Source organism: Artemia sp. Qi Xiang Cuo, unplaced genomic scaffold (genome assembly GCF_049724085.1).
Source record: "Artemia sp. Qi Xiang Cuo unplaced genomic scaffold, ASM4972408v1 HiC_scaffold_23, whole genome shotgun sequence".
Classification (NCBI taxonomy): Eukaryota; Metazoa; Arthropoda; class Branchiopoda; order Anostraca; family Artemiidae; genus Artemia; species Artemia sp. Qi Xiang Cuo.
This window is the reverse complement of record NW_028297432.1, coordinates 2850032-2874953: the sequence shown is the minus strand read 5'-3', so window position 1 is coordinate 2874953 and position 24922 is coordinate 2850032. Positions and strand designations below refer to the sequence as shown.

The 24922-nt window shown below is 34.5% G+C and overlaps 1 long non-coding RNA gene across 1 annotated transcript; it reads left to right on the top strand.

Annotated features, from left to right (window-relative positions):
- The first annotated feature begins 68 nt into the window (after nucleotides 1-68).
- On the top strand, nucleotides 69-19327 carry LOC148938969 (uncharacterized). Its single transcript, XR_016143587.1, has 3 exons — nucleotides 69-132; nucleotides 16095-16242; nucleotides 19153-19327. It is a non-coding gene; the product is annotated as an uncharacterized LOC148938969 (long non-coding RNA).
- Nucleotides 19328-24922: the final 5595 nt, after the last annotated feature.

The window sequence follows — 24922 nt, the reverse complement described above, 5'->3', positions numbered from 1 at the left end:
GAAATTGCATCTTGCTCCAGTTGAAATAGAAGAAATAGAATTAAGAAGAAATAGAAGAAAACAGAAACAAAAGATATTCCTCATTCTTGGATACTCACCCAAGACAAAAGATATGACTTACTAGCAATGAAAGTACGATTTAGTTTGGCCGTTTTAAATTGCCTTCTCTTGTTCTTCTCTATTGGGGAGCCTATCTAACTATTTACTACCAATTGAAAAATTGGATCTAGCATTGGCTAAGTGGCTAACCTATTTAGTACATTGGAGCATCCCTTATCCATCTTATCTGCTTAATATTAAGTTCCCTGGACAGAATCCATAAACGGTAACACCAAAGACTTACCCAGTAACTTGTCAGCTATAAGACTACTGACAAACAACATTAGTAGCCTAATGTGTACTCAATTTTAAATATCTTATTTACAAAACTCTAAAAGTGTTTTACATTTCACAATTGCTATCATTTTATTCTTTGCATATATTTTTCTAGTTTTGAAGAGATTGAATTTTTGTTTAGGAATACATAGGCTATATAGCCTATATGGAAATTTAGGGATAAACTTCTGGTAGGCCATATAATTTAGCTAAGATGAAAGTGAAAACATCAATAAATTTTTTACCAAATCATATTATTGACTTACAAATAAAGTGAATATACCACTTGATTTTTATGCTCTTTCCAAATATAATAATCATTTTTGTCAGAAATGAATTTTGGTAAAATTCTACTTTAGTTACTTTTGGCTATCTTGGAAAGGGGTTGGGTTAGGAAAATGAAACTTTCAGGGATGGATGTACATGCTAAGGTTTGTCCCAGGAAGTTACTTGAAGTACCTACCTCCACTCATCCCCCTCCCCTCTATATAGCCTAATGGTAAATTACTGCACAATACTAGTTGTTTTTAACTCATATTTCATCCTATATTACTATCATAAATATAAATCACTGCTTACCTTACACAACTTCTGCTTTAACCTTGTTCATTAAAATATATTCCAAAATCCTATTTAAATCCTAAGCCATTTAATTTTCAACCCATGCCGACTTTCTTTATGGTATATGAAACCAGGTTTGTTGTGATGTCACACTTTCCTTATCAGAAACCCTTACCCTTAAGGGTAGCAGGCACATGCCAAACAACTCTGTTGATAAGACCATTTAAACTGTATTAATTAGGGAAAGAATTTGAAAACATCAGAATTGACTTCAGAGGACATGTTATATCACGGGAAGAGGTTTTTGAAATCCTCCTTCCCCCCAAACTCAAAATTCTACTTTAGAAGCTTTTAAAATACTTCTATATCAATAAGACATAGAGTGCTAAAAACATAATAATCGACTTAAGATGACACGTTATATCAAGGGAAGAGGTTTTTGAAATCCTCCTTCCCCCCAAACTCAAAATTTTCCAAAATTCTACATTAGAAGCTTTTTAAATATTTCTAAATTAATAATAGATAGAGTGCTAAAAACATCAGAATCAACTTCAGAGGACACGTTGTATCAGGGGAAGATGTTTTTAAAATTCCCCTTCCCCCCCAAACTCAAAAATTTCCAAAATTCTACTTTAGAAGCTTTTTAAATATTTCTAAAGCACTAATAGATACAGCTTTAAAAACATCAGAATCAACTTCAGAGGACACGTTATTTAACGGGAAGAGGCTTTTTAAATCACCCTTCCCCCCAAACTCAAAATTTTTTAAAATTCTACTTTAGGAGCTTTTCAAATATTTCTAAAGCTCTAAGACATAGAGTGCTAAAAACCTCAGAATCAACTTCAGTGGACATATTATATCACGGAAATAGGTTTTGAAAATCCCCCTTCCCCCCAAACTCAAAATTTTCCAAAATTCTACTTTAGAAGCTTTTAAAATATTTCTAAAGCACTAATAGATTGAGTGCTAAAAACATCAGAATCAATGTGGATATTTACATCTGTTAAGAAGTGACTATTTCAAATGCAGGAAAAACACATACTAAGTTGACCTATCTTTTCAATATATTTATAACCCAATTCACTGTTATCTTTGTTTGACTATTCCTGCTGTTTAACAATGAAACAATTAATTAAAGCTGCAATAGATATTATGAGTTACAGCTTTGGTCTGTAAATGACAATTATTGAGATATGTCTTGCAATTTTTGTGAAATAAATTTCTTTATTATAATAAAGAAATTTAAATTTATTATATATAAGGGGGTATTTTTTTGGTGGGAGGGAGGATTTTCCGTGAGGGTATTTCCCGTGGGGGGGGGTATTTTCTGCGAGGAGGTATTTTCTGGGGGGGATTTTCTGGCGGGTATTTGCCAAGAACCACAAATTTGATGGTATGAGTTTTATTAAAATCTTTTAATTTTAGGGGTTGTTTCCCCCTTTTACAAAACTCAGACAAATTTTTTAGACAGGCAATTTATCAACCAGATTTTAGAGTAGTATTCTGGTGCAACACGTTGCAACAAAATGGTCAGCTTAGATTAGTATAAGCAGGGGCACCGCAAGCAGGTTGCTGACCACCGCCCCCGCCCTCCCCCTGCTATCAAAAGTTAAGGGGTTTCCAAAAAAATAATCAAAATGAATATAGATTATTCAGTACTTGTGCATTATAAATAACCCACCACTATAGACTGTACAAGGACACCGGACAAACGGGTTTTTGTTAGACAAATGGATCGCAAAGCGTGATTTCTTATTGCGTTTACAATATTTAAACTGTTGTTTTTTTGGGTTTAGGGAGGGAAAAAGGTACCTGGGTTAGGTTATGTATTTAATATATGCTATGCTTTACCCCCCACCCCCTACTGGGCAACTATTTAGGCCACACTTGTTTCTAAAGTATTATATTTTGATCCTATTTTATTTTATTTTATTAGCAGTAACCAAACTTAACTTCTTTTGTGTATAGTGGTGGGTTATTTATAATGCAAAAGTACCGATTATTCTATAGTCAAATATGTACTTCTGCCCCCTCCCTATTTACACTTTAATAACATCTCGTAGCTTCAAGAATGAAGATTGCTACACTAAACTATTTGGACAAAAACATTTGAATTGCTTTTAGAACAAATGGGGTTAGATACTGTAAATTGCCAAATTTTCTGTTACAACATTTTAAACATTAATTAGTAAATAATACCCATAAAAACAAATTAGTTGGGGTTATAAAGCTCCAATATATATTTCATGAAATGGTGCATTCTCGAGGAGATTGGTTTTTTTTTTTTTGAAATAGTGCTCTGCCAGATATCCTTCCATGTGTTCTTCTCTTCTGCAGTATCTGGGTATATTTTCTTGAACGTCATGCCAGTGTCTTTTGATGTTTTGTGTGTGAGCACCTGTTGCAGGGTCAACAAAATTTATGCTGTGGTTGACATGTAAATGCTGATAGCCCTGGCTAGCCAGACAATTGTAGGCCCTCCAACAGTCACTGATAATTGTTGTCCCTGGCAGGATTCGGTTTTGGATAATTCCCAACAACGTGACACTACTTCTATCTGGCACAGAAACCATGAATGAATTACCAGTTCCTTGCTCTGTTCCACAAAATACCCATTTACCCTTGACAGTCTGACCACTATTATATTTATGCTTCCCAAATTGGGCTTCATCTGTATCAACACTGACTCCTTCTCCTCCCAAAGGATCAAAGTTTGAATGACATATGTACATACAAACCTCTCTGCAGAACCGGCTCCAATCCACAAAGGTTTGTTTACAACAAGTAACATTGTTGATCATGAAATCCTCCCTTGGAGGCGGTATTTGAAGCCAAATCATCAAAAAAAGGAAATTTTTTAGCTCAGAAAGGTGTGAACAAGACATCCATGTTTTGTTATAGATCGATTTTGAAAAATTACACTTTACCTGAGAATATTCACGGCCACCTTGGATAGGTATAAGCCTAGACTTCTGGCAACGGAACGAATTTCTATATTTTACGCAAATCTGGTCACAAATATCGCAATTCCTGCTTCTCAATAACATGCCATGGTTAAAATACAACTCTAAGACTGCCTTAACAGTAGAAAATTGAACAATACCACCACAGAAATTTATTTGACAAAAATTGCAAGACATATCTCAATAATTGTCATTTACAGATTGAAGCTGTAACTTGTAATATCTATTGCAGCTTTAATTAATTGTTTCATTGTTAAACAGCAGGAATAGTCGAACAAAGATAACAGTGAGTTGGGTTATAAATATATTGAAAGATAGGTCAACTTAATATGCATTTTTCCTGCATTTGAAATAGTTGCTTCTTAACAGATGTAAATATCCTCGTCAATTCTGATGTTTTTAGCACCCAATCTATTAGCGCCATATACATATCTTAAATGTTTCTGAAGTAGAATGTCGGAAAATTTTTAATTTTGGGGGGCGGGGGATTTCAAAAGACTATACTTGTGATATAGCGTGAACTTTTAAGTCGATTCTGATGTTTTTAGAAATATCTACTCGTGCTTTAGAGATATTTTAAAAGCTTCTAAAGTAGAATTTTGGAAAATTTTGAGTTTCGGGGGAAAGGGGATTTCAAAAACATCTTCCGTAATATAATTTGTCCTCTAAAGATGATTCTGATGTTTGTAGCACTCTATGTCTTAGCACTTTAGAAATATTTTAAAAAGCTTCTAAAGTAAAAATTTGGGAAATTTTGAGTTTGGGGGAAGGGGGATTTTAAAAACCTCTTCCCGTGATATAATGTGTCCTCTGAAGTCGATTCTGATGTTTTTAGCGCTCTATGTCTTAGTGCTTTAGAAATACTTAAAAAGCTCCTAAAGTAGAATTTTAGAAAATTTTGAGCTTGGGGGAAGGGGGATTTCGAAAACATCTTCCCGTAACATAATTTGTCCTCTGAAGTCGATTCTGATGTTTTTAGCACTCTATCCATTGGTGCTTTAGAAATATTTTAAAAGCTTCTAAAGTAGAATTTTGGAAAATTTTGAGTTTGGGGGGAAGGAGGATTTAAAAAACTTCTTCCCGTGATATAACGTGTCCTCTGAAGTCGATTCTGATGTTTTTAGAACTCTATGTCTTAGCGCTTTAGAAATATTTAATAAAAAAAAACAAGTTTTTTAAACTGAAAGTAAGGAGCGACATTAAAACTTAAAACAAACAGAAATTATTCAGTATATGAAAGGGCCCTCCTCAACGCCTTGCTCTTTACGCTAAAGTTTGACTCTGTCTCACAACTTTATTTTTTAAAACAATAAAAAACTTTAGCGTAAAGAGCGAGGCGTTGAGAGGGGACAGCCCTTTCATATACTGAATAATTTCTGTTTGTTTTAAGTTTTAATGTCGCTCCTTACTTTCAGTTTAAAAAACTTGTTTTTTTTATTTAATTTCTGATCGTTTTTTAGTTAATGCAGCTTTTATTTGCATAAAAATTTTACTTTTCTTTTGCTAAATGGATGTTTTTACAAATTAACTTACGTAACTAACTTCTATATTCGTATATTTTTCTTCTGGCAAAAAATACAAAGTTGCAGAATTTTGCAGATATGAGCTTGAAACCTATGTAATAGGGTTTTCTGATACGCTGAATCTGACGGTGTGATTTCCATTAAAATTCTTTCACTTGTAGGGGATGTTTCCCCTACAGTAAATTTTCTCAGGCTCCTGGCCTTTGATGAGTAATACTAAACTTAATAAAATTTATATATTTAGAATCAGCATTATAAACACATTCTTTTGATACATTTATTGACATCAAAATTCCGTTTTTAAAAGTTTTGATTACTATTGAGCCGAATCGCTTGTTTTTTTATTGTTTTTTTTATTACGTATTTGTTATTACGTATATGAGGGGGTTCTCCCCTTAGTCAATACCACGCTCTTTACATTAAAAGTTAAAAAACATTTTGATTCACAAACCCCTGAATCACAAAGGCCATTTAATTAGAATAGATAGCTCTTTTGAAAGCACTAAAAAAAACTGTAGCGTAAAAAGCGAGGTATTGACTTTGGGGAGAACCCTCTCAAATACGTTATAATTTCTGTTCGTTTTAAGTTCTAATATTCCTTCTTACATTTCAGTTGAAAAAACTTGTTTTTTTTTAATTTAATTTCTGATCGTTTTTTTAAATAATGCTTGGAAATCCGGCGCCCCCTTCATAGAAATGTCCCCTACCCCAAAGAAACATCCTCCACGGAAATATTCTCCAGAGTAACCCCCTCCTCTAGCCCCCCCCCTCCAGAAAAAATCCTTCCTGAAAATGGTTGTATACGTCCAAATAACCAATAAATAATGCAAGCAATTCTGGCACCCCCTTCATGGCAATTTTCCCTCCCCCCTGAACAAGTTCTTTATCAACAAATCCTCCACTATAACTCATGACCCCCCCTTACCAACCAATACCAGAAAAAAAACCACCAGAAAACATAGGTATAAATCCCAATAAACCAATAAAAATTTTAAAAATTGGTAAAGTTAATAACTTTTATCCCACCCACAGGGAACATCGGGGGATTAAGTAATCCTAAAAGACATAATTATTATATTTTTGACCATGCTGAACAAAATGGCTATCTCAAAATTTTGATCGGGTGACATTGGGAAAAAATAAGTGTGGGAGGGGGCCTAGTTGCCCTCCATTTTTTTTGGTCACTTAAAAAGGGCACTGGAACTTTTAATTTCCGTTCCAATGAGCCCTCCCACAATATTCTAGGACCACTGGGTTGATACGATCACCCCTGGGGAAAAAAAAAAAAAAACAAACAAACACATAAACACGCATCTGTGATCTTTCTTCTGGCAAAAAATGGAAAATTCCACATTTTTGTAGACAGGAGCTTGAAACCTCTACAGTAGGGTTCTCTGATACGCTGAATATGATGGTGTGATTTTCATTAAGGTTCTATAACTTTTAGGGGGTCTTTCCCCCTTTTTTGAAAATCAGCCAAATTTTCTCAGGCGCGTAACTTTTGATGGGTAGCAGTAAACTTCATGAAAATTATATATTTGAAATCAGCATTGAAATCTGATTCTTTTGATATATCTATTGGTATCAAAAACTCGTTTTCTAGAGTTTCGGTTACCATTGAGCCGGGTTGCTCCTTACTTACAGTTTGTTACCATGAACTGTTTGATTTAAAAAGCTTCTAAAGTAGAATTTTAGAAAATTTTGAGTTTGGGGGGAAGGGGGATTTCAAAAACCTCTTCCCATGACATAACGTGTCCTCAGAAGTTGATTCTGATGTTTTTAGCACTCTATCTATTAGTGCTTTAGAAATATTTTAAAAGCTCCTAAAGTAGAATTTTAGAAAATTTCGAGTTTGGGGGGAAGGGGGATTTGAAAAACCTCTTCCCGTGATATACCGTGTCCTCTGAAGTCGATTCTGATGTTTTTAGCACTCTATCTTTTAGTATTTTAGAAATATTTTAAAAGCTTCTAAAGTAGAATTTTAGAAAATTTTGAGTTTGGGGGGAAGGGTGATTTCAAAAACCTCTTCCCGTGATATAACGTGTCCTCTGAAGTCGATTATGATGTTTTTAGCACTCTATCTATTAGTTCTTTAGAAATATTTAAAAAGCTTCTAAAGTAGAATTTTCGAAAATTTTGAGTTTGGGGGGAAAAGAGATTTCTAAAACATCTTCCCGTAATATAATTTGTCCTCTAAAGATGATTCTGATGTTTGTAGCGCTCTATGTCTTAGCGCTTTAGAAATATTTAAAAAAGCTTCGAAAGTAAAATTTTGGAAAATTTTGAGTTTGGGGGAAGGAGGATTTAAAAAACCTCTTCCCGTGACATAACGTGTTCTCTGAAGTCGATTCTGATGTTTTTAACACTCTATCTATTAGTACTTTAGAAATATTTTAAAAACTTCTAAACTAGAATTTTTAAAAATTTTGAGTTTGGGGGGAAGGGGGATTTCAAAAATATCTTCCCATAACATAATTTATCCTCTAAAGACGATTCTGATGTTTGTAGCGCTCTATGTCTTAGCGCTTTAGAAATGCTTCTAAAGTCAAAATTTGGAAAATTTTGAGTTGGGGGGAAGGGGGATTTTAAAAACCTCTTCCCGTGATATAACGTGTCCTCTGAAGTCGATTCTGATGTTTTTAGCACTCTATCTATTAGTGCTTTAGAAATATTTTAAAAGCTCCTAAAGTATAATTTTTGTAAATTTTGAGATTGGGGGGAAGGGGGATTTTAAAAACCTCTTCCCGTGATATAACGTGTCCTCTGAAGTCGATTCTGATGTTTTTAGCACTGTATCTTTTAGTACTTTAGAAATATTTTAAAAGCTTCTAAAGTAGAATTTTACAAAATTTTGAGTTTGGGGAGAAGGGTGATTTCAAAAACCTCTTCCCGTGATATAACGTGTCCTCTAAAGTCGATTCTGATGTTTTTAGCACTCTATCTATTAGTTCTTTAGAAATATTTTAAAAGCTTCTAAAGTAGAATTTTGGAAAATTTTGAGTTTGGGGGGAAAAGGGATTTCAAAAACATCTTCCCGTAATATAATTTGTCCTCTAAAGATGATTCTGATGTTTGTAGCGCTCGATGTCTTAGTTCTTTAGAAATATTTAAAAAAAGCTTCGAAAGTAGAATTTTGGAAAATTTTTAGTTAGGGGGTAAGGGGGATTTAAAATACATCTTCGCGTGATATAAATTGTCCTTTGAAGTCAATTCTGATGTTTTTAGCACTCTATCTATTAGTGCTTTAGAAATATTTAAAAAGCTTCTAAAGTAGAATTTTGGAAAATTTTGAGTTTGGGGGGAAGGAGGATTTAAAAAACCTCTTCCCGTGATATAACGTGTCCTCTGAAGTCAATTCTGATGTTTTTAGCACTCTATCTATTAGTGATTTTGAAATATTTAAAAAGCTTCTAAAGTAGAATTTTGGAAAATTTTGAGTTTGGGGGGACGGGGGATTTCAAAAACATCTTCCAGTGATATAATCACGTGTCCTCTGAAGTCGAGTCTGATGTTTTCAAATCCTTTCCCTAATTAATACAGTTTACATGGTCTTATCAACAGAGTTGTTTGGTATGTGCCTGCTACCCTTAAGGGTAAGGGTTTCTGATAAGGAAAGTGTGACATCACAACAAACCTGGTTTCATATACCATAAAGAAAGTCGGCATGGGTTGAAAATTAAATGGCTTAGGATTTAAATAGGATTTTGGAATATATTTTAATGAACAAGGTTAAAAGCAGAAGTTGTGTAAGGAAAGCAGTGATTTATATTTATGATAGTAATATAGGATGAAATATGAGTTAAAAACAACTAGTAATGTGCAGTAATTTACCATTATATAGAGGGGGGGATGAGTGGAGGCAGGTACTTCAAAGTACCTTCCCGGGACAAACCTTAGCATGTACATACATCCCTGAAAGTTTCATTTTCCTAACCCAACCCATTTCCAAGATAGCCAAAAGTAACTAAAGTAGAATTTTACCTGAATTTTACCCCCACCCCTATATACCAATTCAGGTGTATATTTGCATATTAGGGGTGTGGGGGTAAAGTTTAAACTTACCTCCCATTTACATCACAAATAAAATTTGCCTCCACGCCCCCCCCCCCGAATATGCAAATATATAGGCTACTCTGAATTGATATATATAGGGGTGGGGGTAAAATTCATTTCAGACAAAAATTATTATTATCTTTTGAAAGATCCTAAAAAAAGGCATCAAGTGGTATGTTTACTTTATTCATAGGCTAAGTCAATAATATGATTTGGTAAAAATTTACCAAAACATCATTTGATGCCTCTTCTTATGATCTTTCATAATTTAATAATTGTTTCTCTGGCCAGTTGCATCTTGAGCCCTTAAAGGGGTCCCAAAGGTATTTAATTTTTGTAACCATGCAAAGAAGTTATCAACACTGGTTAAGCTATTGAAAAGTGGTTAGAAACATATCACTAGTTTCTGAATAAGTTGTTTAATAGTAATATATTCATACTACCTTCCAGTGGATGGTAGTATGACACATACTATCTAGTTATGCTGCTGTTTGCTGCATATAGATTCAGACAATCAGAAACATTGCAATCTTATTTGCACTGGATAAGGGGCAGTTGAAACAATTTGGGCCTGCACTGCCATCAAAATGAACTTTTTTTTCAAAATTGTGAAATATTCTTAACAAATTCAGTAAGTGTTGGTTCTAGAGAGAGATCATTTTCCAAGCTAAAGTCAATAAAAAACTGTCTGATATCAACAATGAATCAGGACAGATTAAATAGTTTAAAAATTATGCTAATTGCAAGTGAAGACACAAGGAAGTTAGTTTTCAAACAGTTTTAGAAGAATCTATAGAATAAAACTTAGAAACATGTAAATTCATTTATTCATGTCTAAAGATATAAATTTTGAAAGGCATTTTCAGCAGTTTCCTAATATCTAGAGGACAAGATAAGTGGTAGCAAGAATTAGAACAAAAATGAAGAGATATGTGGTTAAAAGATATATGACGGCAAGAACAAAGAAATATGTAGCTAGAAGATAAGCAGCAGTGAGAATTGCAAACAACAGTGGGAATCAGAAAGTGTCAAAAATGAAAGTGAAGAGTAAACAACTGTGGAGTTGGCAGACACACAAAAGCAAGCATTAGAATGTGTCAAAGATGACAGTCAACAGGAAAGTCTGATCACTGTATAGTAGGCTTCCAGGTTTTGGCTAATGGCAGAAAAGACAAAAAAAAACACCAAGAAAAAATTACAACAGAGCAGACTCCATTGCAATGCGCAATGACCTCAGCACATGGATTGGGGAAAAGAGTTCAGTTTGACTGAAACTGTAAGGAAATGTACTCCAAATTCCTCTCGGTCATGTCTCAGGCTGAGGAGAACACGTACCATATCCCAAACATTATAAAAGACCAACCCTACCACACACTGTTTTCGACCTCATAAAAAAAAAAGCAAGCCTGTTGGAAAAATTATGTAGCTGACCAGTCGAGCCCTCTCAAAGCAAGAGCCTACCGAAGGCTACGAAATAAGGTGAGGCGACAAACCAGGCAAGCAGCTAGCATGCAAGAGCAAAACCTTGCAGAATCTATCAAGACAAACCCCAGAATGTTTTGGAACCACATAAATTCTAAACTCATTGCAAAGCCAGACATTCCAAGCTTAAAAAACCCTATGACTGGACTCCTGATTGAAAGATCTGCAGAAAAAGCAAATTTATTAAACATGTATTTCACTACTGTCTTCATCCAGGAACCTATTCAGTCATCACTACCAACCCTGCAAACCATAGTCTCTGACCAAACACCCAGGATCAAGATAGACCCACAGGTGGTCCTGAAGAAACTCAAAGACCTATGGATAAGCAAATTGCCAGGTCCAGACAGACTTCATCCCAGAGTGTTAAAAGAAACCGCAGATCTAATTGCAGAGCCTCTACCGATGATTTTTCAAAAATCCTTATGGTCAAATGAACTCCCTAGTATCTGGAAAAAGGCAACAGTGATACCATTGCACAAAAAGGGAAACCGCCAAGATCCTGTAAATTACCGCCCAATCAGTCTAACCTGCAAAATACTGGAATCTATCATATCTGACCACATCCATGAGCACATGAGCAAAAGAAAGATAATCACTAGCAAGCAATTTGGGTTCTTGAAGAGAAGGTCTGCAGAGTCACAGCTTCTTCTGGCAGTGGAAAACTGGAAAATGCATGCAGATAAGGGTTATCAAGTCGATGTCATTTACATAGACCTTAAAAAGGCCTTTGACAAAGTACCTCATCGTCGCCTTTTATACAAACTCCGCAACCTTGGCCTGGGAGCCACAGTTGATTGGATTGAACAGTTTCTTATTGAAAGGTCTCAAACAGTATCATTAGATGGAGTTTTGAGCACACTTGAAGTAGAGGTAATCAGCAGTGTCCCCCAGGGCTTGGTCCTTGGCCCTCTCTTATTTAACCTGTATCTCAATAATCTAGTAGAAGGTATCAACTCTGAGATTCTACTGTACACAGACAACACCAAGCTGTATAAAGTAATTAAAACAGCTGCTGATGCACAATCTCTGCAAGAGGACCTTGACAAGCTCAATAGTTGGATGTCCAACTGGCTGATGGAAATCAATATTGAAAAAAGCCACAAGCTAACGATAGGGAAACCTACTATCCACTATGAATATAGATTAGGAGACTTACCGATCACATCATGCCAGGAGTAGCACGACTTGGGAGTTGTCATTGACAGCAACCTTGACTTCCAGGCCCACTACAACAGCATTATTGGGAAAGCAAATCATGTTGCAGGAGTTTTAAGGCGCAACTTCACTTTTGGAAATGATAAGCCTTCTCTACAAAGCTTTGGTACGGCCAATCCTTGAATATGGTCATTGCACTACACGTCCCTTTTACAACAAAGACATTGAAGCTCTTGAAAAAGTTCAAAGACGAATAATAAAGTTCTGTCTGACTTTGAGAAATTTATCCTACAAAGATAGGCTCTGGAAGCTCAAACTCCCTTCACTAGCTTATCAATTGCGCCGAGGAGACCTCATTGAGGTATACAAGCTTTGCTACGCCGCCTACGAAAACATCCAGGCTACTGATGTTCTCAGCTTCAGCCACACGAACCTTCGTGGTGACAACCTCAAGTTTCAAGAGAAGAGGTTCCAAAAGGACATTGGCTGTTGGGTGTTCAAGAACCAAGTAACACAACACTGGAACAAGCTCCTGTTTGAAGTCATCAATGCCAACTCATTAAACTCATTCAAGCAGGAACTGGACAAATACTATGGTGAAAGTGCCTATTTGTTTTGCATTATATTATTATTATCATTATTATAAAGAATTTTGCTATTAAAGATAGGCAACAGCAAGAATCAGAATGTTTCAAAAATGAAAGCAAAAAAAATAAAGAAATATTACATTAGACAAACAATGCCATCACAATCTTTGACACCAACAAACTGTGGCACAAAACCAAGTAGAAACTTACAGAGATGCCTTACACAAGTGTTAATTACAAACCATTGGGACCCTTCAACATTGTATATGTTCACTGTGGAGTCCTCTATTTTTCTGTAGGAAAAGTAGCCAACAATAGTGATTTTAGAGGGTTAGTGCCTGCTTGGTCTAATTACATTACTATCTGCATAATTTCATCAATGAATTAGCTTGGCCTCTTATAGGACATCACTTGCTCTCTAAAGAGTTCCACTAACACATACAAAACAAGAACTCTTATTTTGCTTTAGCTTCTTTCAGCGTAAGCAAAGATCAAACTATCAATAGTTGTATTATTTTCAGCTTCAAAGTAGCAGGACAAATTTGTCACATAATCAATTTAGTGGTATGTCCATCACAAACCCCTGAATAGAATTTTGAACCCCATTCATGTAGTCAAATTTTTAGATCCTGGTGCTAAAGAGCACCTTGTGCATATTTTAGATTACTCTTGTAACCCAATGGATCTCTTGGAAGAAATATTGTGACTAATTGTGAGACACAAACAACTATGTTAATGTTACATGAAAATATAAGAAGTGGAGGATGATTTAACTTGACTTGTTGCTCCACTTGGGCAATAGTCACAGATACAAGACAAGTGACAATGAGAATCAATATTTAAAGGCGTGTGCCATAGCTGTTGGTCTCCTGGTACTATATACATAAATAAATATATATATATATATATATATATATATATATATATATATATATATATATATATATATATATATATATATATATATATATATATATATATATATATATATGTATTACATTTGAGTTTTACTTAAAAATTTAATATATAGAGAGGGCCTTGCAAATAATTTCCAATCAGGCCCTGCATTTAGTCCATCCAGCCCTGGCTACAAAGAAGAGCAAGATAAATCAACACAAACAATCATTAGTGAGACTTAATAAATCAGTTTAAAAGCCTTATTTGATAGTACTATTCTTAGTACTCAGTTTAAAAGTATAAGTTTTAAACTGAAAGTATAAGTTGTAAACAGTATCAGTTTAAAAGCCTTATTTGATAGTACTATTCTTAGTAATTACATCACATAATAATTAATAGAACCATTGGGTGCCATTACATGCATCATGCAAGCCAACACAAACTGTGTCATAGAACCATAAACTGCCATTTTGGATGGGATATACATTTCATCCTAGATGTTGTGCCAAACTAATGGTATCTCAACTGCTCATGCTGAATAAGTTGGGGCTGCTGGGAAGGAAATGATATAAGTTTCTGAAAAAACTTTAAAGTAAGCTACTTGTACCATCCTTAAAAATACTTCACTTTACTGCCTCCCCTCCTAATATGGAAATATATAGCTCAAAATATGTACTTCCCATGAATTATGCAGTTTCATGATTGTTTACTCTGTTGTTCAAATAGATTAAATGACTAAGAAGCAGGACCAACAAAATCAAGAAACAGAGAAATGCTTAGGAAATACATAATTTGGGCTATATATTTGCACACTATGGGGTTTAGGGTAAAGCTAAGTGATTTTAGGAATGATTTTCAGACTTATATAGTGTTTCTTTCTTGACAGCCCCAACTGTATACTGATACTTACATTTGAGTAAAAATCTAGTTTAGGGACTTTTACTTAAGGTTTATTTGGAAGTTCTTCAGCTAGGTAAATAAAATTTTCAGGCAGCTCTCCAGAAGGAAACATGCTAGAACAAAAAGAGAGGCAATTTTATGTTGCTAATTTTGTGGTTAAAGTTAAAATTTGTGGCAATTCATTCCAAGCCCCCCCCCCCCATGTATAGGCAATGTCCCATAAAATGAAAGTGAACATAAAAGAATTGTGCTGTTAGATGATAAGCAACAGCAAGAATTAGAATGTTTCAAAAATGAAAGCAAAAAAGAAAGAAATATTAGGTCATATATATATAGGCAATCAAACTAAAAACAAACTGGTACAATTAAATTTGGTAAAATTCTAATTTAGGGGTGTTTTGCTATTTTGAAAAGTAGTGGAGCTATGTGAATGAAACTCTCAGGAATGAATCCAGGGCCAAACATATCCACCAGGAAGGTACTTCCAAGGTATTATTCTTATTTTTAGGGCTCAGAAGATTGCATATATGACAGATCTATTACCTATCTATGTTTTATCAAAAAAGATTCACCAATAACTTGTGGTTTTCATTCACCAATTCTTGAAAATACGATTCACATTATTTCAGCAAGATATTATGTCATATCAAAGTTGTCTTTTTAATTTAGGAAATAGAGTTATGGTATATATATATATATATATATATTATTTCCCAATAAAAGTAATTCCTTTTTTATGCTTATATTCAATATAATAATTGCCTCTCTGATAATGCACTGTTGTTTACAGTCCTTTAATTGAGCACTGTTGTTTACAGTTGTTTGGGTCAAGGTGGAGCACTTTGCATTTTTCAACACTGTTCTCTAGTAGCCATTTTTCTGACCAGTGTGCCATGCTATCCTGCTCTTCCTGTAGGTAGGCTCTTGTTTCAGCAGTATTGTCTGTCCCTGCAAGCTTAGAATTGTCAGCATAAAATATTATTTTATTTCTTATGTGCAATTAGGGGTACCAGCAATAATATTGGGATAGAGTTAGGACAAGCTAAGTGCCCTGGGGTACTATACTTTTTACAGGTTGAGGGTTGGAATAAACTAGTGAGCCATCAAAAGTGTACACAACTAGAGGTGCATTTTCTCCATCAGAAGGTCATGGCCCAATCTATGACTTCTTCTTTTAGTTGCTGGTATTCCAATTTAAGCTTCTGTCTCTCATGTGGAACTTTCTCAAATGCCTTGACCTAGACAAGGAGGTTTTTTTTTTTCAATTTGAAAAAAAGTTCTGGGGGTTTCAGATTTGTAGTTTCTTTGAAAATTTTCAATGAAAATACAAAAATAGGCACTCCCAATGGTATTTTTAAAATCCAAGATGGGGGGCAATAAATAACAACTGTGTAATGATCTGATTTTGTCATCCACTGGGTTTCGATGTAAATACTGATTTTATTAATATTTATTGCTGATATTTATCAAAATATTAATAAAATGAAGCCTATCATGAGCTATGCTTTGTTATACATTCTTTGGTACTAATTTATAGGATTGAGCTTGATGTCTTTAAGTGCACCATTGTAGATTTATGTCTCATTACTTTGCAGAATTTCTTCGTTATGGTGTCAGATCTTAAAATGGAGGAACAATTTTTGAAGAGGTAAATTATTGCTGGAGAAGAGGTGTTGGAATGTATGCTATTAAGAATACTAGTTTACATGAATCTGCATATTCAGTGTTTCAGGACACTTGCAGGTAAATTTTGTAATTTTAGTTCATGGTGATGGATAAATTATTTAATAAGATATGTAACATATATAATTTATTTTGATTAAGATATATAAAGATATGTTTAAGTAAAGATTAAATATATAATTTGTTTAGATTATTGGTATAAAGAGAAAATCCATAGCAACCAGTCACATTTTTTAGCTTTTAATAAAAACAAATTAAAAATACACAAAAAAAGAACAATAAGATGTAAAAGTTTACTTATAATGAACAAAGGAATGCACAATAGCAACAAAACCTGGCTGTCTGGGGTTATTTATACTTGATAATGAAGGAAAAATGCAAATAGCACATATTTTTTACAAATGAGAAATACTACTTGCTTTTTACCATTCAGTCAGTGGTCAAATTAAGCATTTTTAAGAAGTGTTAAGAGGTGAATGATACTTTCCCTGATATCTAAAGACGTATATTTCTATTTACCATTCAGTCAGTGGTCAAATTAAGCATTTTTAAGAAGTGTTAAGAGGTGAATGATACTTTCCCTGATATCTAAAGACGTATATTTCTATTTACCATTCAGTCAGTGGTCAAATTAAGCATTTTTAAGAAGTGTTAAGAGGTGAATGATACTTTCCCTGATATCTAAAGACGTATATTTCTATTTACCATTCAGTCAGTGGTCAAATTAAGCATTTTTAAGAAGTGTTAAGAGGTGAATGATACTTTCCCTGATATCTAAAGACGTATATTTCTATTTACCATTCAGTCAGTGGTCAAATTAAGCATTTTTAAGAAGTGTTAAGAGGTGAATGATACTTTCCCTGATATCTAAAGACGTATATTTCTATTTACCATTCAGTCAGCGGTCAAATTAAGCATTTTTAAGAATTGTTAAGAGGTGAATGATACTTTCCCTGGTATCTAAAGACATATATTTCTATTTACCATTCAGTCAGTGGTCAAATTAAGCATTTTTAAGAAGTGTTATAAGAGGTGAATGATACTTTCCCTGATATCTAAAGACGTATATTTCTATTTACCATTCAGTCAGTGGTCAAATTAAGCATTTTTAAGAAGTGTTAAGAGGTGAATGATACTTTCCCTGATATCTAAAGACGTATATTTCTATTTACCATTCAGTCAGTGGTCAAATTAAGCATTTTTAAGAAGTGTTAAGAGGTTAATGATACTTTCCCTGATATCTAAAGACGTATGAGGAAATAGAAAAACATTTTTCAGACAAAGGAGTTAAAGACTGATTATCAAATGAAACCTAAAGGAGTTAATATAGCCTAAAGTCTTGTATTAATAATTTTGGGGAACTCTTGTATCACTGGCCTACTTTCAGATTTCTGGCTGTTTAGTTTTGAATTTTTCCAGATGTTGCTTTTAATTTTTCCTTGAAATAAAACAGTTTGTTGGATTTATTACTTCTTAAGCTTTTTTTAGAGTGATCCTGGGTAGTAAAGCCGTGATAAATTATTCTGTTAACAATCATAATCAAATTCTTGATTACATAGATGAACAAAGGCTTAAAAAGATCTGAGCTTGATGACATTGCTGTGTTAGTGGTAGTCTGTAAAAAAAAACCAGTTATTTCTAAGAGAAATAGAACAGTTAAAAGCTTAAAGATCTTTAAAAAGAAAGTATAAGATTCTTCAAATGTTTTTTGAAATTTCTTAAAAAACAGGAGACTAACAAATTACAATATTCTTGAATAGAAGTCAGACCTTGGAATTACAGCATTGTGGCATTCTCAGGATGAATTGGATGTAAAACCTTCCCTGGTAATTATGCTATTTAGGCTGTAAATGTATTCCTTTCTCCAAGGCATCAGGCGGGTTTATACTTTGGAAAAACTGTAAACCCTCTCTCCCTTAAAGTTTCTCTTATACATGTTACTCTGTTTACTATTTTGTACAATTTTATTACTCTTGCAAAACCCAAATAGTCTTGATGCCCTTGCATCCATAGAAATCATTTTATGGAATTTCATCAGAGTAACTGACTTTCATATGCAAAATGTAATGTCAAGCAAGGAATAAACCATGGGGTGTAAGGTCAATCCAGGTTTGATTGAGAGAGGAGTTTTGCTTGTTTTTGTGTAGTTTCCTCAAATTTGCATGAATTTGTTGAGAAGAAATAGAAAAACAAAAATGGTATGAATTACACCTTAATATGTGTTACACCTTAATACATGATTGTGTCCATGTAGAAAGCGTTCACTATAAAGCAGCAAAACATAGCCCACTTCCATGTAATCAAAGCCTACAACAGCTTGAATTTCCATCTTTACAGTTCTGTTTAGAATAAACAGGTTGATTAAGATGTTGAGGATTATTAACAATTTTGGCAGCATTAACAACCAATTGCTCTTTACTTGCACATTTGAATTCTGTTAGATATAAGTATTTTTATTCATCTGACTTAAAGTATTTTAAGCTTTTTTATGTGAACAATTTGAGTTTATCTTTTGAGTTTTTGTGTATTTTTTATATATTTTTTGTTTATATTGGTTTTGCTTTTTTACATTCCATTTTTCTGATTTGCTTTCTGTAAATTTTTTTTTCTAAGGCGCTTTTTCTTCAGGTTTATTTATTTATTTTTTGATAATTGAGTATACTTTGTGGTATTGATTTATGACATTCTATTGTGATATTGATTTATGGCTTTTTTTTCTTTTTTTTTGATGGGAGACACAAATTTAGCTAGCATTCTTTGCTTATGATATTTGTTTTGAATAAGTATTTATCTGTTGTGGATACTCCAGGTGGGAGGTATTAGCGACCTGAAGCTTTGGGTTGTGTATACCCGTGTGCACATTCCAGTATGCTGCAGGCAGGTGACTCTTCCCCTAGGAAACGGCTTCAAAGAACTACCCGCGCAAGGGTCAGGCTTGTGTGCAGCTATATATTTAAGTATTTTTTCTAGGATATGCCACTGTGAAGGAGAGAGTGATTCACCCCTCATATCTCCCTGTCTTTGTACTGGTTCCCTTCTTTATGTTCATCAAGGTTGTCTACAGAAATGGGTCAAAGCATCTGATGCCAAAGTCTGTGAACTTTGTAAATACCCTTTCCGAATGCAGACTAAAGTGAAACCGTTTCGAGATGTAAGTTTGCCTATGCTTTAAAATTATTTTTAATCTAAGTTTGTTATCACTCTAAAAGTGAGCCATTTAGAAGCTCAATTTGTTACATCAATCAAGATTATGTTATCAAAGCATTAGTTTCCACTCTCAATCAATATATAAATTAGCAGTTGACTAATGCTTAGAATAATTAGTATGGTCTTAAAAAACTATTTTAAATATAGTCTTTAAAATAAAACGAAAAAAAAATATTGACGACTAATAGACCAATTATTTAAAAGCTAATTTGGTGGTACAGTAGGTTTGATTTCAGGTTGGTAATACAGGACCTAGAGTTCGAACTCACCTGTAGTAACACATTGCAGGGCCAACACAGGGATCTTAGAATTTAAGAAGTGTTTTTTTCATTGAATATATATATATATATATATATATATATATATATATATATATATATATATATATATATATATATATATATATATATATATATATATATATATATATATATATATATATATATATATATATATATATATATATATATATATATATATAGTTAAATTGAGTATACAAATCAAGCTTAAAACGAACAAAATCACTACAAGCAAGAGATTGGGTACTGCCCGGTTCCCTAACTGTGAAAGTCTGAAGTCTGAAACGAATTGTATTAAAACTATTTTCTTTTGTAGTTATTGCAACATTGAAAATAAAATGAAAATTACAGTAAAAGAAAATTTTGAGCTTATGAGCTTTCAGCATATATTTTCATCATAAATCAAATGTTCAGTTTAATTTTATCAGTTCTTTTCCGAGACTGTTCTAGACACATAGGCCATGACAGAGGATGGAGTACCAGGCAAGATAGTCAGACTTATTTAAGCATACTACCAGCATATGCGAGCCCAAACTCAGATCGGGGGAGAACTATCCTCGATGTTCCAAATTGATTTTGGTGTCCGGCAGGGATGTATATTGTCTCCCGTCTTATTCAATTTCGTGATCGACTGGATTATGACCAGAGCAATGACGACCTTTGAAACACGGGTCCCTGAAAACACGGTATACAACCTAAATGGTTTAAACGACAAAATTTCTCCTTTTAGTTTTTCAAATAAACAGTTTTCGGTTCAGCGACATTAGGAAAACATCTTAAACTATTTTATTTCATTTTTGGAAAAAAAATTCAAACTTCTTAAATTTTAAGAAATTTAAGAACCTTTATTAAACTACTACGAAAAAATTATTGGGGTAGTAATGGAAGAATTCTTATTTCTCATTCAAATTAAGCTTTAAAAAAATTCTATCAAAGACGGCTATTTTTAGATCTCGGAGAAAAAACTGAGTGTTGTTCCCTAGTGTAAAGACATAAGAGCAAAAGTGGATTCAGAGCAAGACATTATCTAAATCTCTCCTTCCTTCTAATAACACATAGTTTTTTTTTGTGTTTTTCTTCAATTCCCCACTTGTGTGTTCTGTGTTTTTGCTTAAAACTGGAAATTCTCTTCAACTAAAACCATAATTGAAAGTAAAGGCAACTTTCTATAGGTAAGTTGTTTGTTCCTCAATTCCGGCTACTGTATCCACGAAAACAGGGAAGGCAAGGTATATAAAGGAACAAGCACTTCATAACGTAGACCATTAAAATTAATACCAACGTAATTTCTACTCTTGAGATTAATAACTCTAAACAGTGTAAAAATTAATCTAGACTATAGTTGCATTCTATGGTAGCTTCCTTTTCTTTACAGGTGCTTCAGTATAGAAGATAGTTATATTTTATCCTCTTTTTCCTAATTATTTTTTTAATAATTTTATTGTTAGGCTCAGGAACAAAGTAAATTAATAGGGAAGAAATTAATATTTTCTATTTACAGATGGAGGGAAAATTGTGAATGTCACTCAAACAAATAATATTTTCATTTTTTTGTTATTGCGCTGTTATTGTCACATCAACCTATTTTGTGTAACAAAACAGCAAAATTATTTTAAATATTATAATATCTAAAGAAAAACATACAAAGGTATTTACACATTTGAATTTTTTTAACCAAACGTTTTATTCCCCAACTTTGCTCAGTACTGAAATGATAGACGTTGTCACAGGGGCACCTCTGCTTGTTGTAACAATCAATTCAATCGTCATAAAAGATTGTAGAACTTTTAAATGGTTTTTGAATGAGCCCTTTCCAAATTTCTCTGGCAACTCTTTCATCAGGATAAAACAGGACAGAAACAAACAAATAGAGACACAGACATGCTACCAATGGCAAGATACAATTTTCCACAGTTTTTAATTTGAGATTTGAAAACCCGCATAAATCAGTTATTGAACAAGATTTTTCGAAAAGTATAGTTATATTTCAGATGCAACCCTTTCTTAGGGGCTTCCTCCCTTGCCATCACTTCCCTGGACCATTATTTGTTACATGCATTTTTTACGGTTTATAGTGTGTATTTTTTTGTGTTGCAATCATCACTTCACGTAAAGCTTATTTTTATTTATGTTACATTGTTTTTCTTTTTATTCCTTATGCTTTCCTAATCCGTTTGTTAAGTTTTATTTAAAGGGCTGATAAATAGTATCACACGTACATACAAAAACTGCGATCTTCTTTAAATGAATCAAAATTTACAGCCAGCTGCAATAAATACTACTACAACTAACAAATCACCAAGCCGCCTGAGGCCAACACAGCTACGCACACTCCTCCTCCATCTCAATCCATTTAAAGCTCCCCTCTTTACCCCCTCCCAGGAAGTTCCCATTTCCCTTCAATAATTCCTTACGACATCCTCCCAAACCAAAAGATTCCTGACTAAAAGTTCCTGTGAACTAGGTTGGGTTTAAAAAGTCTGGATGGTCCTGATGGTTCGGGATGTGTGATCCCCCCATCAGGTTAGTCTAGTCTTCTGTCCCTAGTTAGACATAGGAGAAATCCTACTAGGGTTTCCTCATCGTGGTTGTCAGGTAGAAACGGTTGGAATTGCCTATCCCAATTCTTGCTAGGCCAAACAGCAAAGGGGGCCATCAGGGAGTGGAGACCTGCATAGATAATATATTTCCAAAAACCTCCAAATGAAAGTCAATATAAAGAGTCCAACCCATACTACGGCATCCCCGGCAAGCGATGCGTTAAAGGTTTCATCGGTGCTTTCCCCGGAAAATTGGCAAGCTGAGGTACTACTTCGAAAATATAGACAACCCCTCAGTGTAGGTGCTGAACGGCTGCTCGATGAAATGCCTAACGACCCAATCGTTTATCGCTGGAGAATTATTGCGTTACAACATAGACATAATTTGCGTTTCAGAAACTCGAATCAACGGCATTGTGGAAGGCTCAGAGATTAGAACTCTTGAGGACGACGCTTCTTTCTCCTTTTTCAACTCCGGATCCCTTGATGGATCTGCGTATGGTGGAGTGGGCATCATTTAAAGCCCCCTATCAGCGAAGTCACTTCTAGAGTGGGAACCTATCTCACATAGAGTCGCAAAAGCGCGATTCAAAGGCCACCTATTCAACATATCAGTTATTGTAGTTTATATTCCTACCAGGGACGCACCGGAGAGCGAAGCAGACCTTTTTTTTTACCAATTTCTCAATTGTACGCTTAAGAAAGTCCCAAAAACGAGACCTCATCTTTATTGGAGGCGACTTTAACGCCAGAATCGGGGAAAAAGTATCCAATACTGAGTCTTCCATTGGCCACTCCGGTCTTGGAGCTAGATTTAGCAGGGGATCAAGACTTCTTCACTTTGCCATGACGAATGATTTGGTCATTACAAATACCTTATTCAAATACAAGCCCAGCCATAGAGCCAGAAGGTATTCAAGAGATGGTAGAAAAAAAGCCATATTGATTACATGCTCATGTCCCGCCGTTGGAAATCAATGGCTACGAATAGTAGATCATATATTGGAGCATGTACTGGCTCGAAACATTGGTCGGACCATCTTCTATTCAAGTAAGATCTAAAGTTACGACTTGCAGCACGCCCCAAGAGGGAACCTCCATGAAGATTTGATACCAATCGCTTCGATGATCCTAATATACAACAGGCATTCTGCTTAGAGTTGTCTAGCCGCTTTGAAGCTCTCCAAGTGCAAGAAAACGACGAGCAAACTCATATTTGGATGAAGAGTGGTTGACCATACGCAATACAATCCACGAGGCTGCAGAAGCTGCGACAGGATACCGCAAAAGACTACCCAAAAAATGGATGTCAACATGCACAATTCAGTTGACTGAGCACAAGCAACAGATATCGGACAGAAAATCGGAGTTGTTCAAACGCCAGAGAAGAGAATGCCCCCAGTAGGCTAAGAATGATAAGAACCGGTACTGGAAGAAAATCACTGAAGACATGGAAGCCGCTTCCTCTAGATCGGACACCAGGAACATGTATCAGCTCCTAAAATCAATCAGGATTAAATCACATAAGCCTACTAGTACATCCATCGAAGATTAAAACGACATGTTACTCTCGAATAATACCGAAATAATAAATCGCTCGAAGGAGCACTTTGGCAAACTACTTAATCAGAACCAACTCTCCACAGCGATAGATGATAATCGTCACTGCCATAATCCAAATCGCAGCCCTGATGACCTGCAGGAGCCAAACTCACCCAGCAGTATTTACAATGACGTGAATGTTCCCCCCCCCATGGTAAATGAAGTCCAACAAGCAATCAATCACCTTAAAAGCATTGCACCGGATTCTGATTAGCGAAAATAACTGCTACGTTTTCTCAATCACAAAGATACGAAAATCTTTTTTACCATGGACATTCACCTCCGAACCTCAACACTTAAACCTCCTTAATAGGGACCATGGAGCCTACCAGTCCCTCTAAAAAAAAAAAAATCAAACTTGGTATGGCAGGAATTAACCTATAGACATTTAAGCCTCAATGCTTGTTCAAAGCATACCTTGGCATCCATAGCCATTAGGGAGTAAGATGAATCCTTCTCGACATCCACACTCATAAGCACCATTAGACAAATCAATACAGGTCTGCTCACATGGCACAGTAGCAGTACACTTCCCTACAAATAAATAAAAACATAAAAATAAATCCATTATAACTATTTTAACTTAGACGATAACTTCATGAAATGCAAGCCCTCGCGTTGCCTACAGACAGTAATGAATAAAGCAAGGCCCACCCTTCCTTCCACTCGGAGGGTTTTAAATTTCTGTCTTGTCTTCGGATTGGAAAGATGGTTATCACCCTTGGTGATTCATCCCTAGTTTAAGTGATTCTTTTTTATTTCTCTTATGATATTTTACCTAAGGGAAAATTATTTTCTTTTTTTGCTGGTGAAACCAAAAAAATATCACAACTCATATATCAGGCTTTATTTTTGAATAACAAGTATGTATGTATGTATGTATTTTTTCTCGAAAACGACTCCATATTTTTTCGGGAAAATTGGAATCCTGGTATATTCTGCCCTAAAAAACTATTTAGATATATCAGAAGTTTGAGAAAATTCGGTATAGCCTTAATTTTGGTTTTTGCAAATGACGTCATGTAGTAAAAATTGCAATGACGTCATGACACTTGCCACACTAATGTGGAAAAATTGAATATTTTCATGTAT